This window comes from Rhincodon typus, chromosome 15 (assembly GCF_021869965.1).
Source record: "Rhincodon typus isolate 14 chromosome 15, sRhiTyp1.1, whole genome shotgun sequence".
NCBI lineage: Eukaryota > Metazoa > Chordata > Chondrichthyes > Orectolobiformes > Rhincodontidae > Rhincodon > Rhincodon typus.
Genome location: NC_063346.1, coordinates 31,324,224 through 31,337,998, shown reverse-complemented (window position 1 = coordinate 31,337,998; position 13,775 = coordinate 31,324,224).

The window sequence follows — 13,775 nt, the reverse complement described above, 5'->3', positions numbered from 1 at the left end:
ACGTTTATAAAATCATGAGGGGCATAGATAAGGTGAATAGCAAAGGTCTTTCCTAAGGTTGGGAAGTCTGAAACGAGAGGTCATAATTTTTCAGGTGAGAGGAGAAAGATTTAAAAAGGGACCTGAGGGTCAACTTTTTCACACAGAGTGTGGTTTGTATATGGAATGAACTGACAGAGGAAGTGGTAGATGCAGGTTCAGTTATGATATTTAAAAGACATTTGGACAGCTGCAAGAATAGGAAAGATTTAGAGGGATACGGGCTGAATGCAGGCAAATGGGATTAGTTTAGTTTGGGAAACCTTGGATGAGTTGGACTGAACGGCCTCTTTCCATGCCACATGACAGTGACTCTATGGCATCTGGATGGGTATATGAATCAGAAGGATTTAAAGGAATACAGGCCAAATGCTGGCAAATGGAACTAGGTCAGATTGAGATAATGGTCAGCGTGGACGGGTTGGACCAAAGGGTCTATGTCTGTATTATATGGCTGTATGACTCCATGACCCTAGGTGATGGATGGGATCACTGATGACGATAATGATTGGCACTGACATCGTAATAATATGTACAATGATATTGAGTTTGGGTTCTGCCAGGCCATTCAGCAATTGACCTCGTTACAGCCTTGGTCTAAACATGAAAAAAAAGCTGACTTTAAGAGGGTAGATAAGAGTGACCATCCTTAAAATCAAAGCAAAATTTTATGAAGTGTGGCACGAACAAGCCTTGGAGATATTTTCTAATCACCCTGCTCAGATATGTTATTATGCTACTCTGGAACAGATGTGACTTGAACCCATACTTCCAGGCTCAGAAGCAGGGACACTACCATTGAGCCACAAAAGCCCTAAATTTACAAGTGCAAGTGCAGATATTTTTAACTATCCTGTATTATGACCCAGCTCTGGAACAGGTAGGACTTAAACTCAAGCTTCCTCGCACAGAAGTGGTGACATCACTGTGTCACGAGACCCCCAGTTCTTCAGTCCTAGGCCAATCAGCAGCTGCTTCATCACTGAAATTCCATTCAGCATACCATCAGAAGTGGAAATGCTTGCTCATGATTACACAATGTTTACGGCCACACAAATGCCGTCTCCAACAAGTTAGAATATAATTATTTCCTCTTGACATTCGAATACATTACAATAGTCGATTCACACACTATCAGTGCCCTGAGGGATAATTGTGAAGCTGAGCTGGCTGGTTATGTAAAAATAATGGTTTTAAGAGCAGATCAGAAGCTTGTAACCCTGGGGCAAGAAACTCACCTCCCGATTCTCCATAGACTATCCGCCTTCTGCAAGTTACAAATTAGAAGCATACACCGTATATGTTAAAAGCTATCCGCCTTCCACAAGTTACAAGATAGAAGCATACACTGTATATGTTAAAAGGTATCATAGGGTACCACAAGGTTCATGTTAGAAGTGTTCAACGTGCATGTTAGAAGGAACCATAAAGTACCACAAAGTTCTAATTAAAGTATAATAGAAATCTCTCCACTTGCCTGGATGAGTGTCATTCCAATACCACTCAAAATGTACCACACCATACAGGGTATGACATCCTGCTTGATCAATTCCCCCATGCACAAACTCCCCCATGCACAAACTCCAACATTTACTGCATCCACTATTGACAGCAATGTGTCCTATATACAAAACCTACTGCAGCAACTCACCAAGCCTCTTTTGGCAGCACCCTCCAAACTTCACCCTCTACTGCCTAGGTTGATTAAAAATGATATTGTAAATTTTGGCCTGTTAAGAGTGGCAGAATAAGCATTTTCTACAAATTGTGATTTGCAGCGATGATGGGATAGTGTTAAAGTCTTTGGGCTAGTAATCCAGAGGCCCAAGTTAATACCTGGGGATAGAGCTTCAAATTCCACTGTGAAAGCTAGAGAAATTTAAATTCAGTTAATTAATTTTATTTTTGAAATGTGAAATTGAAAGCTGTTCTCAGTAATGGCTATGTGGTCTGGCATACACGTGACTCCAGAATGTAGCTGTCTCTTAAATGCCTTTTGAAATGGCATTTCAAACTATTCAGTTGTAGAAAACTGCTACAGGCGAGTCAAAAAAGGAATAAAACCAGATGGATTACCCGGCATTAACTTAAGCACTGGAACTAACAATGGCGCTGTCCATCCTATAAACACAGGAACATCATCACCTGCGAGTTTCTCTTCAAGCCGCACAGCACTCTGATTGGGAGCTATATTGCTGTCCTTCATTGTTGCAGGATCAAAATCTTGAAACTCCCTTCCAAGCAGCAGCACATTGATTACAATAGTTCAAGAACACCACCATTTCCTAGGGACAATTAGAGATGTGCGACACATTAGCATTACCTGCGAAGCCCGCATTCCATGAAATTAAAAAAAAAACATATGGTGTCTTTCTGCCAGTATTAAAGATGAAGTATGATTTATTTTGTGATCTTCAATTAGCCCTTTGATGAAGGTAATGTAGTCCCTGAATAAAAATCAGACTAGAATATTAGTTGGAAACTGAAAATTTGAAGAGACAGTCTGCAATTGTTCTGAATTGAGACAGGATGGATTGATTTGAAGAATCTATTAATTCCAATTTCACTCAGTTTGAGGCTGTCCTCATAAAATAGAGAGTAGAAACAATATAATTTGGCATTTAGTTGATAGGCCTTTTGTTTATCAAGGCATGTACTAGAGCAGGGAATGACTACCACTGTAGACTTTTTTTTTCTGAATGATGGTTCATATGTTTGAGCCATTTGTTAAGGCAATCAGTTGATATGCATACATTTTCTTCAATAATCCTGGAGTAATGAGGATACTGCTTTAGTCTTTGGCAGTCTCGTGGTAGTTGTGTACCCTCCCCCAGTGATTTAGTGGTGGTATTTGCCTGAGATCCCACTAATCTAATAGAAGCGCATGTTGCTCACCGGTTGCAGTGCTTTACTGCATTCAGGCTTCTTATTCAGTTTGGACAAACTGACTCACTCATAGAATGTATCCAAATATTGATCTGAATTTATTTCCTAGCCCTGTGTTGATATTGAATAGCCCATCATAATTAATATATTGATTGCGAAAGAGGGACAATGCAGTGTTTAACATTTATTTGTCACACACTATTGTGCCCATTCTCCTGAAAACCAATTTTCATAATTTTTTTATACTATGAGTTTGGTATAAAGACAATTTCTATTTTTTTTAATAGAAGTGTGCCAAATATAATTAGAAGCAAGATGACAGGTCTGTGACAGAAGCCACATTGTATACTTGCTGTGTTGTACAGCACAGACTGAGAGCTCAGAGCAGATTTGTCGGCAGAGTACTCACTCTATTTCTAGCTCAGGGAAATTGTCACTCCTGACTGTAATGTGTTCTGAGGGGATACATGTAGTGTCAAAGAAATCTGCATTATGTATTTCCTCTTTAAATTACACAAACCGTCACAGGAAATTATAAAGGCACTCTGTGTACTTGAAAAACAGGGACAATTCATGTACCATTTAACACCTTCACATAATAGGTTCATTTGTTCACTCCCACGGTCAGCCTTTAGCATACTACCAGTTCCTTAAATGATCCAACATTGGCCAAGATACTCTTAAACCATCACTATTAAATTTATCTTGAAAAGCTTAAAGTACTAAGAATTGCTGAAATCAGTCTTTTGCAGATTTGGTTGTTAAGCTTGAGAGAAACTGCAATTTTATTTACAGGAGAGAAATGGGAGAATATCACTGTTGTTCATTTAGCTGCATGGCACATTTTAACTTTGTTTTGAAACATATAATTAAAGTACAAATATATTGCATAAATAAAAAAGGCATGGAATGAAAGAAGAGATACATTTCCCATGTGAGAACTTTTTCAAGAACAAGAAAAATACATAAGGAAATATATTTCTCATACAGTGTAAACATTTAATTGTTTATCTTACTTCAATTTGGTGCAGCATCTTCCATGAGTAAAGATTAATCATTGCAGTAATTTTCAAAAAACTCATGTTTTTAAAGGGAGTTTTCTTTGGACTAATATGGATAAAACGTGGCCTGATGCCCTGCACTAGGGTCGGGCAGGTCATTTGATAAGAGCACTTTGAGGTATAAACTCCTTTGAGACACAGCTGCAAAGTCCACCTTGATGTCTATTGTGCCTATATTTCTGTGGGATTACCTTCCTGGTTAAAACAAGGAGGCTGTAGTAAATAATTGGATGGATAGTTGAAAGATGTGATCAGTGGGAGTTTACGTGGTAATAGCAGTGCATACTTTGCCAGATCCACACAGCGTTTTCACGGGACACTTGTTCTTAGCAGACTGTAAAAGAGAGCAAGATACCAGCACAATTTCAAATTGAGAATGCTGGTGAGAGGTGGCCATTATTCATACTGCTGCAGGGGCTACGACGTTATATAAAGCAACCATTCATGAGATTAACCACTTAAAACAGAAATAAAAAAAGGCTACAAATACTCTTTAGTTTAGTTGTGTAGATAAAAAATACTGGACGACAATAATGATACCTGCTGTACTCAGTTTGATTTTATTAATGGCCCTATGTTGTATTCTGCTTCTTTGCTTTTCTTCCATCCCTTTCTTTTATCTCATAAAATAGTTGAGTTTCACCTGGTGAAGGTCACTGCTTGAGATAATTTGAACAAGATTTAAAACTATAAAAAAAATCAATAAATGGTGCTCAGGCTGAAGGTTTTTTTGTGTGTAGGGCAGGGTGCCAAGGTTCAGAGGGCAAGTACCGACCTCCTCTCACCGACCCTGCTGCAGGATTAGGCACTCCCTAGGTCTCAACTCTCCAGGGATGGTATAATTTCTGTAAAGCTTGATGTAACCCATACATCACTGTCTCCCACACTAGGTGTAAAATTAAACTCTAATGTATAAAGTTAATCCAAAAATGAGAGAAAAATTGGCAGCACTGTGAATAGGAATATAGTAGACCAAACACGAGATGGGGTGTTGCATCTTGTCATTTATGCTCTGTGGACCAACGGTGTACCGGTAATACATATTAAAGCATTGTAATATACAAACTGACTAATAGAAGAAAACAATGTCAGCTCAATGACAGAATAATATCAGAGTAAAATTTCTACAGTGATTATAAAGAATCATTCTTAACTGTAAATGAAAAAAAAACTTCATAGAGGCTATCTTCTTTAACTCTTACTCAGCCAGTTTGGCTAATTTTAAGTGGTTTTAGAATCAATTAATTACCTCTCTTGTTCCTCTTCTCCTGAAGACATTTATTCCAGGCTGACATTTAGTTCCAAAGAGGCCAGTCATCCTCTGATAGCTCATCCAAGTAGCCATTATTCAGTGACTGCCAGTAGTCTGTTAATCATAGTGGGTACTGCAGCCAAATCCAACTCTCTCCTCGCCTGATATTCACACACACAGATACCTCCAATAGAAGGGTCAGTGAATAGTAATCAGAAAGAGAAGCACTGGAAGACATTCCACTCCCAAGCCCAAATATGTTGAGGCCAGTTGTGGGAGTCAGACAGCTGTGATGGTTTGCAAGGACAGGGGTTTTCCAGGTCAGCGTTGTTTTGAGAAGAGGGTTGGTAATGCTAGCTTTGAAACAGAATTTAACAGTACCTGAGTTTACAGTATCAGATAGCATGGATACAAGGAGGACAATTGGGATGGTCACCAGTTTAATGAAAAGGCAAGTGAGACAATACAGGAAGGATTTTGGACATGAGGACCATGCAGTGAGGTCATTAGAAAAGACAGAAAAGAAGCTAGAAAAGATGTGGGTTCAGATACAGAGAAACCTTGTCAAAGTTTGGAATATTAGGAAAGAGATAGGGGGTGATCTGGCAGAAACAGATAATTGGATCGAGTCAGTCTTCATGGCATGGGAGTCTAGGAGCACCCCTTGAATTTTCTTCGAGGTGAGTGTGTCAAGGGCAGGAAAATTGCATTTCAGAAAAATTGCATGTTGGGTGAAAAAATCCCTATTACGTTGTTGCTATTTTGGGTGATCTTGGATTAATGAAAAGTTTTTGGTGAAAGGAGAGCAAGCTGATTATTGTGTGATAGAGTCCAATCTGTGTTCAATTGCTGATAGCCATGTGGTGAAGGATAGAGCTGGAACATTCTTTACAAACTTTATAAGCTTTTATTTACAGACACACAGACTTCAAACATGTGACTCATTCTCAAAAATCACAATTTCAGCTTGCTCCTACATTTAGAGTGAAAATTAATTTCTAATTAATGTCCATCATCTGAATACACTTAACCACTCAACTAATATACAGTTAACAATAGACCTAACAATGTCTGTTAAATTAGCTATGCATTGTAAACTGTACTTCTTGAACGTAAGGGAGTGAGGATGAGAGAGATAGTAAGAACTGCAGATGCTGGAATCAGAGATAACACAGTGTGGAGCTGGAGGAACACAGCAGGCCAGGCAGCATCAGAGGAGCAGGAAAGTTGACGTTTCGGGTCGGCTCCCTTCTTTAGAAATATAGTTCCACAGATTGACACCTGCAGAAGAGAGTGAGCAGCCTGAGGGTAGATAATTCAAAGTTTGAAAATGCAGTTGTCAGTGACTTGTACAATAGCTTTCTAAGAATGTTGCATAACAAAAAGGAGTTGGGAGGAGATATGGAATGTAGCTGAAGTCTTGTCAGTGATCAAGATGATAAGAATGAAAAAGCAATGTGCATTATCGTGGATCATGAACATGAAATACATGGAAAATACAACACTAAAACAGGCTATTTGGCCCAACTAGTTCACGTTCCATTCAAGCCAGGTATGAGAGTTATTATAGCAGAAGATATAGGATCAGAGCCAAGTTGAGTTGAGATCTGTTAACTCAGCATGAGCTGGGAATTAAACCTGAGGCCTCCTGTTCTTTATAAAAACGGAAAGAACTGCAGATGCTGTAAATCAGGAACCAAAACAGATGTTGCTGGAAAAGCTCAGCAGGTCTGGCAGCATCTGGGAAGAAAAAAATCAGAGTTAACCTTTTGGGTCTGGACCGGACACGAAGCGTTAACTCTGATTTTACCGAATGGAATGTGTCCAGTGAGTAGCTCAGTCATAAAGAACAGGAACAAAAACAGAAGTTGCTGGAAAAGCTCAGCAGGTCTGGCAGCATCTGTGAAGAAAAAAATAAGAGTTGGAAGGGTCACCGGACCCGAAACTTCTGCTGTTGTTCCTGTTCTTTATGACTGAGCTACTCACTGGACACATTCCATTCGGTAAAATCAAGAGATTTTAAATGAAACCTTTCTAATTCCTTTTCTCTTCAAAGTCTAGGTTAACTTTTGAGTTCCAATTGATATGTTTTTGAAATGAATGACTCTATAGGTAAGAAATTTGGATCATCAGTTTTGATTTGCTGAAGCTCCAGAATGGCATCTGTATAGTGTGTTGACTGTGCGCTGAAGGGAGATTTTTAGCTGCTGCTGGGAATGGGAATTGAAGTGTGTGGCAGTGAAAGATGAGATTATAGAATGCATTCAAAATAGTGTTCTAGTCCAAAACAGAAGTTGCTGGAAAAGCTCAGCAGGTGTGAAAAAAAATCAGAGCTAATGTTTCGGATCTGATGACTCTTCTTCAGAACTGAGGGTTCTGAGGGTTTCTGATTTACAGCATCTGCAGTTCTTTTGGCTTTTATTTAGTGTTCTAGACCAGTTTGTTGAGTTACCAACTGGGAAATAGGCTATTTTAGATTGATTATACAATAAGAAAAGGTTAACTAATTGCCGGTAGTAAAAGGGTTTCTGGTAAAGAGTGATCATATTATGATTGAATTTGAGAGTATTTAGTTAGAGATGAATCTAAGGTTTTAAACCTGAATAAATCAAGCAATCTTGTAAGATACGCTGGTAAGGAAGGAATGACAAGCATATAGAGCATTGTGAATCAAAATAAATGTACATTCCTTAAGAAATACAAACTCTATTGGAAAAATGGTCCAATAGTTTAACAAGGGAAGGTACTAGACTAAAGAAAATGACTTATGATGTTGTCACAAGATCAATAAGACTAAGATTTGGTAGAATTTTAGAATTCAGACCAAAAGTTTAATAAAGGCAGAGAGCAAGATTGTGAGGGTGAGCGAGTAAGTGACATAAAAATAGATTGTAAAAGATTTTCTAGGTATGTGAAAAGAAGAGATTAGTGAAAACAAATGTGGTTTCATTAGAGAGAGAGAGAGGGGTGAAATTGTAATATGGAATATGGAAATTGAACAGACCTTAAACAAATTACTTCATTTGTCTTCATGGTAGAAGATACAATAAACGTTCTAGAAATAATGTGAACCAAGTGTCTAGTGAAGATGAGGAAGTTAAAGAATTTATTATTTGTAAATAAATAGTACAGAAAAAAAAGAAAATAAGAGCTGTCAAATCCCCTGGTCCTGCTTGTCTATATCCTGGGGTTTTAAAAGAGGTCGTTGCAGAGATAGTAGATCTGTTGGTTTTGTTCTGCCAGAATGCCTTAGAATCAAGTGATTAATACAGATTAAAAACTATCACATACAATTCGCAGTTTAAGAATGGAAGGAAAGAGAGAGATTAAGAAACTGTAAGACAGTTAGCTTGACATCAGTAGTGGGAAAAATGCTAGAATCCATTATTAAGAATGTGGTTAGCATGGCACTTAGAAAATCATCATACATTACAGCAGATTCAACATGGATTTATGAAAAGAAAATTGTATTTGACAAATCTATTAGGAGCTTTTTGAAGTTATAATGAGCAGGGTAGCTAAGTGGGGACTAGTGGATGGAGTAGGTTCAAATTTTCAAAAAAGCATTTGACAATATTGTTGTAAGTGATTGCAGTAGTGTATTATCATGGATTGTAGATTGGTTACTGGACAAAAACAGGGACGTACGAAATACAGGTTGGCAGACTATAAATAATGGGGTACCCCAAGGAACCCTTCTGGGGTTCAGAGGTAGCAAGAACTGCAGGTGCTGCAGGCGTGGAGCTGGAGGAACACAGCAGGCCAAGCAGCATCAGAGGGCAGGAAAGTTGACGTCTCGGGTCGGGACCCTTGTTCAGAAATTTTCAACTTTTCTGCTCCTCTGATGCTGCCTGGCCTCCTGGGGTTCAGCTATTTACAATCTATATTAATGATTTAGATAATGCCAACCAAATGTAATGTATCCAAGTCTGCCAACGATGCAACATTAGGTAGGTACGTTAGCAATGGAAGGGCACAGATAAGCTGCAAGGAGATATAGACAAGCTAAATGATTGGGAAAGAACATGATTTGCAGTATGGAGAAAATGATGTTATCCATGTTGGTTGGAAAAATAATAAAGCAGAAGTTATTTTACATGACAAGATAGTCGGAAGAAACTGGATATTTTTCTAAATGAATTGCAGAAAGGTAATATGCAGATACAGCAAGCAATTTGGAAGTCTGTGAGTGCTCCATTATTGCATAGATTCCAAACCAGACAGGCCTTGTACCTTTGAGGCAGGTAAATAGTTATTGTTGTTAATAAACCTCAAGACATCTGTCTTAATAACCATCCAGCCTCTGAGGTATATGGTATGTGAGCTAACATATAAGGCAGACCATATCATACCAGCAATAGTGTTTTACCCAAGAAACCACATCATGATGGCAGCAAGTGGGCACTAAGAGCCAATGGGAGCAGCTGGTTAATGGTGACAACTACTTAATGGTGACTAGTTGGTACTAAAAGGTAATAGCAGCAGTGACAGTGGTAATGATTTTTCTTCTTAACAGTCACTCCCTGAGTTCAGAACTGAAGTTAAAATTATAACCACAAGTAAAGTGCTATAACCTGCAGTAAAACACAGTAACCTCAGTGGAGAAGAAACATTTGTGAGTACTTTCACTCTCTCAAAAAAAGAAGCCACAACTGATCCAATTTAAAAAGAAAAACAAAAGTTTTGCAAGCACAGATGACAGCTCCAATCTCACAATGCAATCCTGAAACAAAGTACAGAAGAAAAACACCGAAAATAGGAGCATTTTCTCTATGAATATGACCCCACCTGCGTGGAGATGTCAGTTGATTCCACAATCTTGCTTTTAGGTAAGGGTACAAAAACAAAAATAAATCATGTGTCACATCGCTACTCTTTTTGGTGTAAACAACATGAATGGGCATAAGCCTGCTACTTTTAAAGCAATAACAAAAGAATAAATAAAAGCCAACAAAAAACTGAAAAAAAAACCCACTGGAAAAGCACTAGGCTGCAATATATATATTTATACTGGTATTTTAACAGTACAATAAAGCTATAAAACAAACATCTGACTTGGATTGGCACTCCATTGACAGTTTGTCAGAACTTCATTTATTTGAGGAAAGAATCACTTTACTGCCTGGATCAACAAGTGGGTAATAAAGAAAAACAGAAAGTTAAACTGGTTGAATTGCTTTGGGAAATTATGTCAGGAAATGGAAAGGAAGAAAATGGTACAAGAGCATGATCAATGAACTTTCAGACAGTTATCCCAATGTGAACCAGGACAAGATTTTCGTCAGTACACATGGGTTTGTGGAATGATATTACATTGTTGTGTACATCCTAGGTTATATAACATTGTAAAGAGCAATTGCCATGTCATGTGAAGAAATAGGTGGTATATAAAAATTGTATACCATCAACCATCTGTCACACATGATGGTATTTCAGATACTGGCGATATCATGCCAGACAAAAGCATACATCTATAATAATTAATGCATGTACATCTGTGATGATAGACAACACACTGCAGAGCGAAGCTGTACTGTTAAGTCATGATAGCTATATAGAGACTAGAGCTGGTCATGTCATATGTCCATCAAGGTGTTATCTAAATGTGTAGAGACAATGTACCTATTTGCATCTTTATACAAAAAGGAATGCCATTCTTTAAAGAGAAAAGAGGTTATATTGTGATATTACATAGATATAAGACTGGACAACAGTGTACCATTAAGCCAGTTATGTGACATGATGACATTTGATGTTCTGGTATAAAGGCACATGCCTCAGCCTCAGTTATTTTCATTGTAATGGTATCAGGATAGTATGTTCAGTCAGTCAGTTATGTGTATGTAATATACAATAACATTAGTAAGCAAAGGACATAGATTATGTTTAAGCCTATAGTGTTTTAATTATGTAAATAGTCAGCACTGTTAATAAACTTCAAGACATCTACCTAAACAAGAAAGCCAAGCTAACATATAGGGCAGAAAAGAAACCATATCTTTCTGGCAGTTGTGTTTGAGCCAAGAAAGCATATATTGGAGCAGAAGCGTAAAGTCTTACTGCAACTGTTTGGGCCATAGTGAAACCACCCTGGAGTAGTGTGTATAGTTTTGGTCTCCTTGCCTAAGAGGTGATATTGAATAGACCAAAGCTCTTTTTTAAGAGTTTGGAAGAATGAAAATTAGAAGACTTGTGTTTAGAGATGCACAAGGCAGACAAAACCCCTGGTTACACTTGTTTTCCATGGCTTGTTTTTTTTTCCAGAATTGATCATTAGTTTCAAGCCAAAGGCTTCAGACCCAGAGAGGGTATCATTCCACATTAGGCATGGTTGACCAGGAGTATCTCCTGCTCTTACTCTCTGCTCCCAGTGTATTGGAAGGATTTGCAGGTTGATCGTCAACTTGTTTGGCTGTAATATGAACATATATCCTCAAGCCCTGGACTGGTAAGTGAACCCAGATCTTTTGATTCAGAGGTAGAGACACTACACACTATGCCACAAGACCTCCCTATGTTGGAAGAATGAGCAGCAGTCTTATTGAAACATTTAAAATTCTTAATGGCTTGATAAGGTAGTCCACTGGAGGAAGGTTTGCTTGACTGAGGAGACTAGAACAAGGTTCACGATCTCAGATTAAGGGATTGGCACATGAGATGAAGAAAATTTTCTTAACTCAATGGATTGTGAATCTTCAGAATTCTCTATTCTAGATCGATAATCAGATTCTCAGTAAATTCAAGATAATGATTCATAGGTTGTTGGATCCCAGACAAATGAAAGGATATGGGAAAGCATGGTAAGGAGGAGTTAAGTTCAACCTTGATTTAATTGAATCGGGGAACAGGTTCCAATGGTCTACTCCTGTACCTATTTCTTGAGTTTTTATGCAACCATATCACACATATATGGCAAGCATTCAATGAAGGCCATAGTGCCTTATGAAATGTAACACAGCAAATCATTGCTCTGATGAAGCAATGTGCCCAGTGTTGGGGCCTGCTGTGGAGGGATATTAAGAATCATGATGGGCTGCTGCATGCTGCACAGTATCTCCATCGTAAGGGAACAACTCTTGCCACCAGCATCATGGTGAGCAGCTTAAGAGCAGGATCATGAAGAGGAAAAGGAAAACCAAGGGGAGGAACAGAAGAAAATGGAAGAGGAAGAGATGGAAAATGAGGGGACAAGGCAATCTAGTCAGCCCCTTCTGACTGGGGAGTCTCTGAAAAGCTCATTGGACAGTAATCTCAGTTCTTCAATCACCAGTAGTCCTGACCTGACCTTCTTTCTCTTACGGAGTATCAAAGTATCTGCTTGGCCAAAATGCAAAATAAAAGCTATCGTGAAATAAATATTCAGAAGCAAATTTATAAATGACGTATGAAGAAAGACTCGATAGACTGGCCTTGTACTCACTGGAATTTAGGAGAATGGGGGGTTCTCATAGAAACATATAAAATCCTATTGGGAGTGGACAGGCTAGATGCAGAAGAATGTTCCCAATATGTGGGAAGTCCAGAACTAGGGGTCAGAGTCTAAGAATTAGGGGTAAGCCATTAAGGACTGAGATGGGGAAGAATTTCTTCACCCAGAGAATTGTGAACCTGTGGAATTCTCTCCCACAGAAAGCTGTTGGGGCCAGTTCATTAGATAGATTCAAGATGGAGCTGGATGTGGCCCTTGGGGCTAAAGAAATAAAGAGGTATGGAGAGAAAACAGGAACAGGAAACTGAAATTACATTATCAGCCATAATCATATTGAATAGTGGTGCAGGGTAGAAGGGCTGAATGGCCTACTCCTGCACTTATTTTCTATGCTTCTATGTTTCAATCATGCTAATCATGGACACAAAAGTCAACTAATTACTGTCTTCATGTCTTTTCTATCTATCATCTTTGTGTCTTGTCCTGTCCCAAAGTGGTTATAAACCTAACCACCGCAGCGTGGCTGGTGAAAGCATACTGACATTCTGTGAAGTACACTGCAGAGATGTTTGGAGAATGAACTCAAGCTTCTCCACACACGACCTGAACGTGGCTCTCCACAAGCTGGACAGGCTGCCTGACAGACAACAGCAAAGGTTCTCATGGACTGGCGCTGTAGGGATGGTGAATGTTGCCTTTCTAAGAGAGGACAACTGGTGTGTTCTGCCAGGAGTGGCATTTTAGCAATCCTAGCAACATGTTGATGGAGAGATTCCTGGCCTGTTGTGAGACCCTCCAAGCCCCATTGTACATTATAATTCACAGCCATGATTATAACTGTGGGAGCATGCATGACAATAAGCTGACCTTGCATAGCAGCAGTCTGAGCTTCCTCTGCAGCACTCAGACATTGCAATTTGTACTGCAGTGGATGCTGAGACATTGACCACCAGATGCTGCATTACAAGTGTGTGAACAGACTTAGCCATCATTTTCCTGCTGGAAAGTATTGCCTCCAGGTTCTGTGCAAAGACTCATGCTTGATTGGTGCTGGAATCTTTTTAACGTTGACCACAGATATCCAAAATGTCTGCCAGAGGTACAAGTA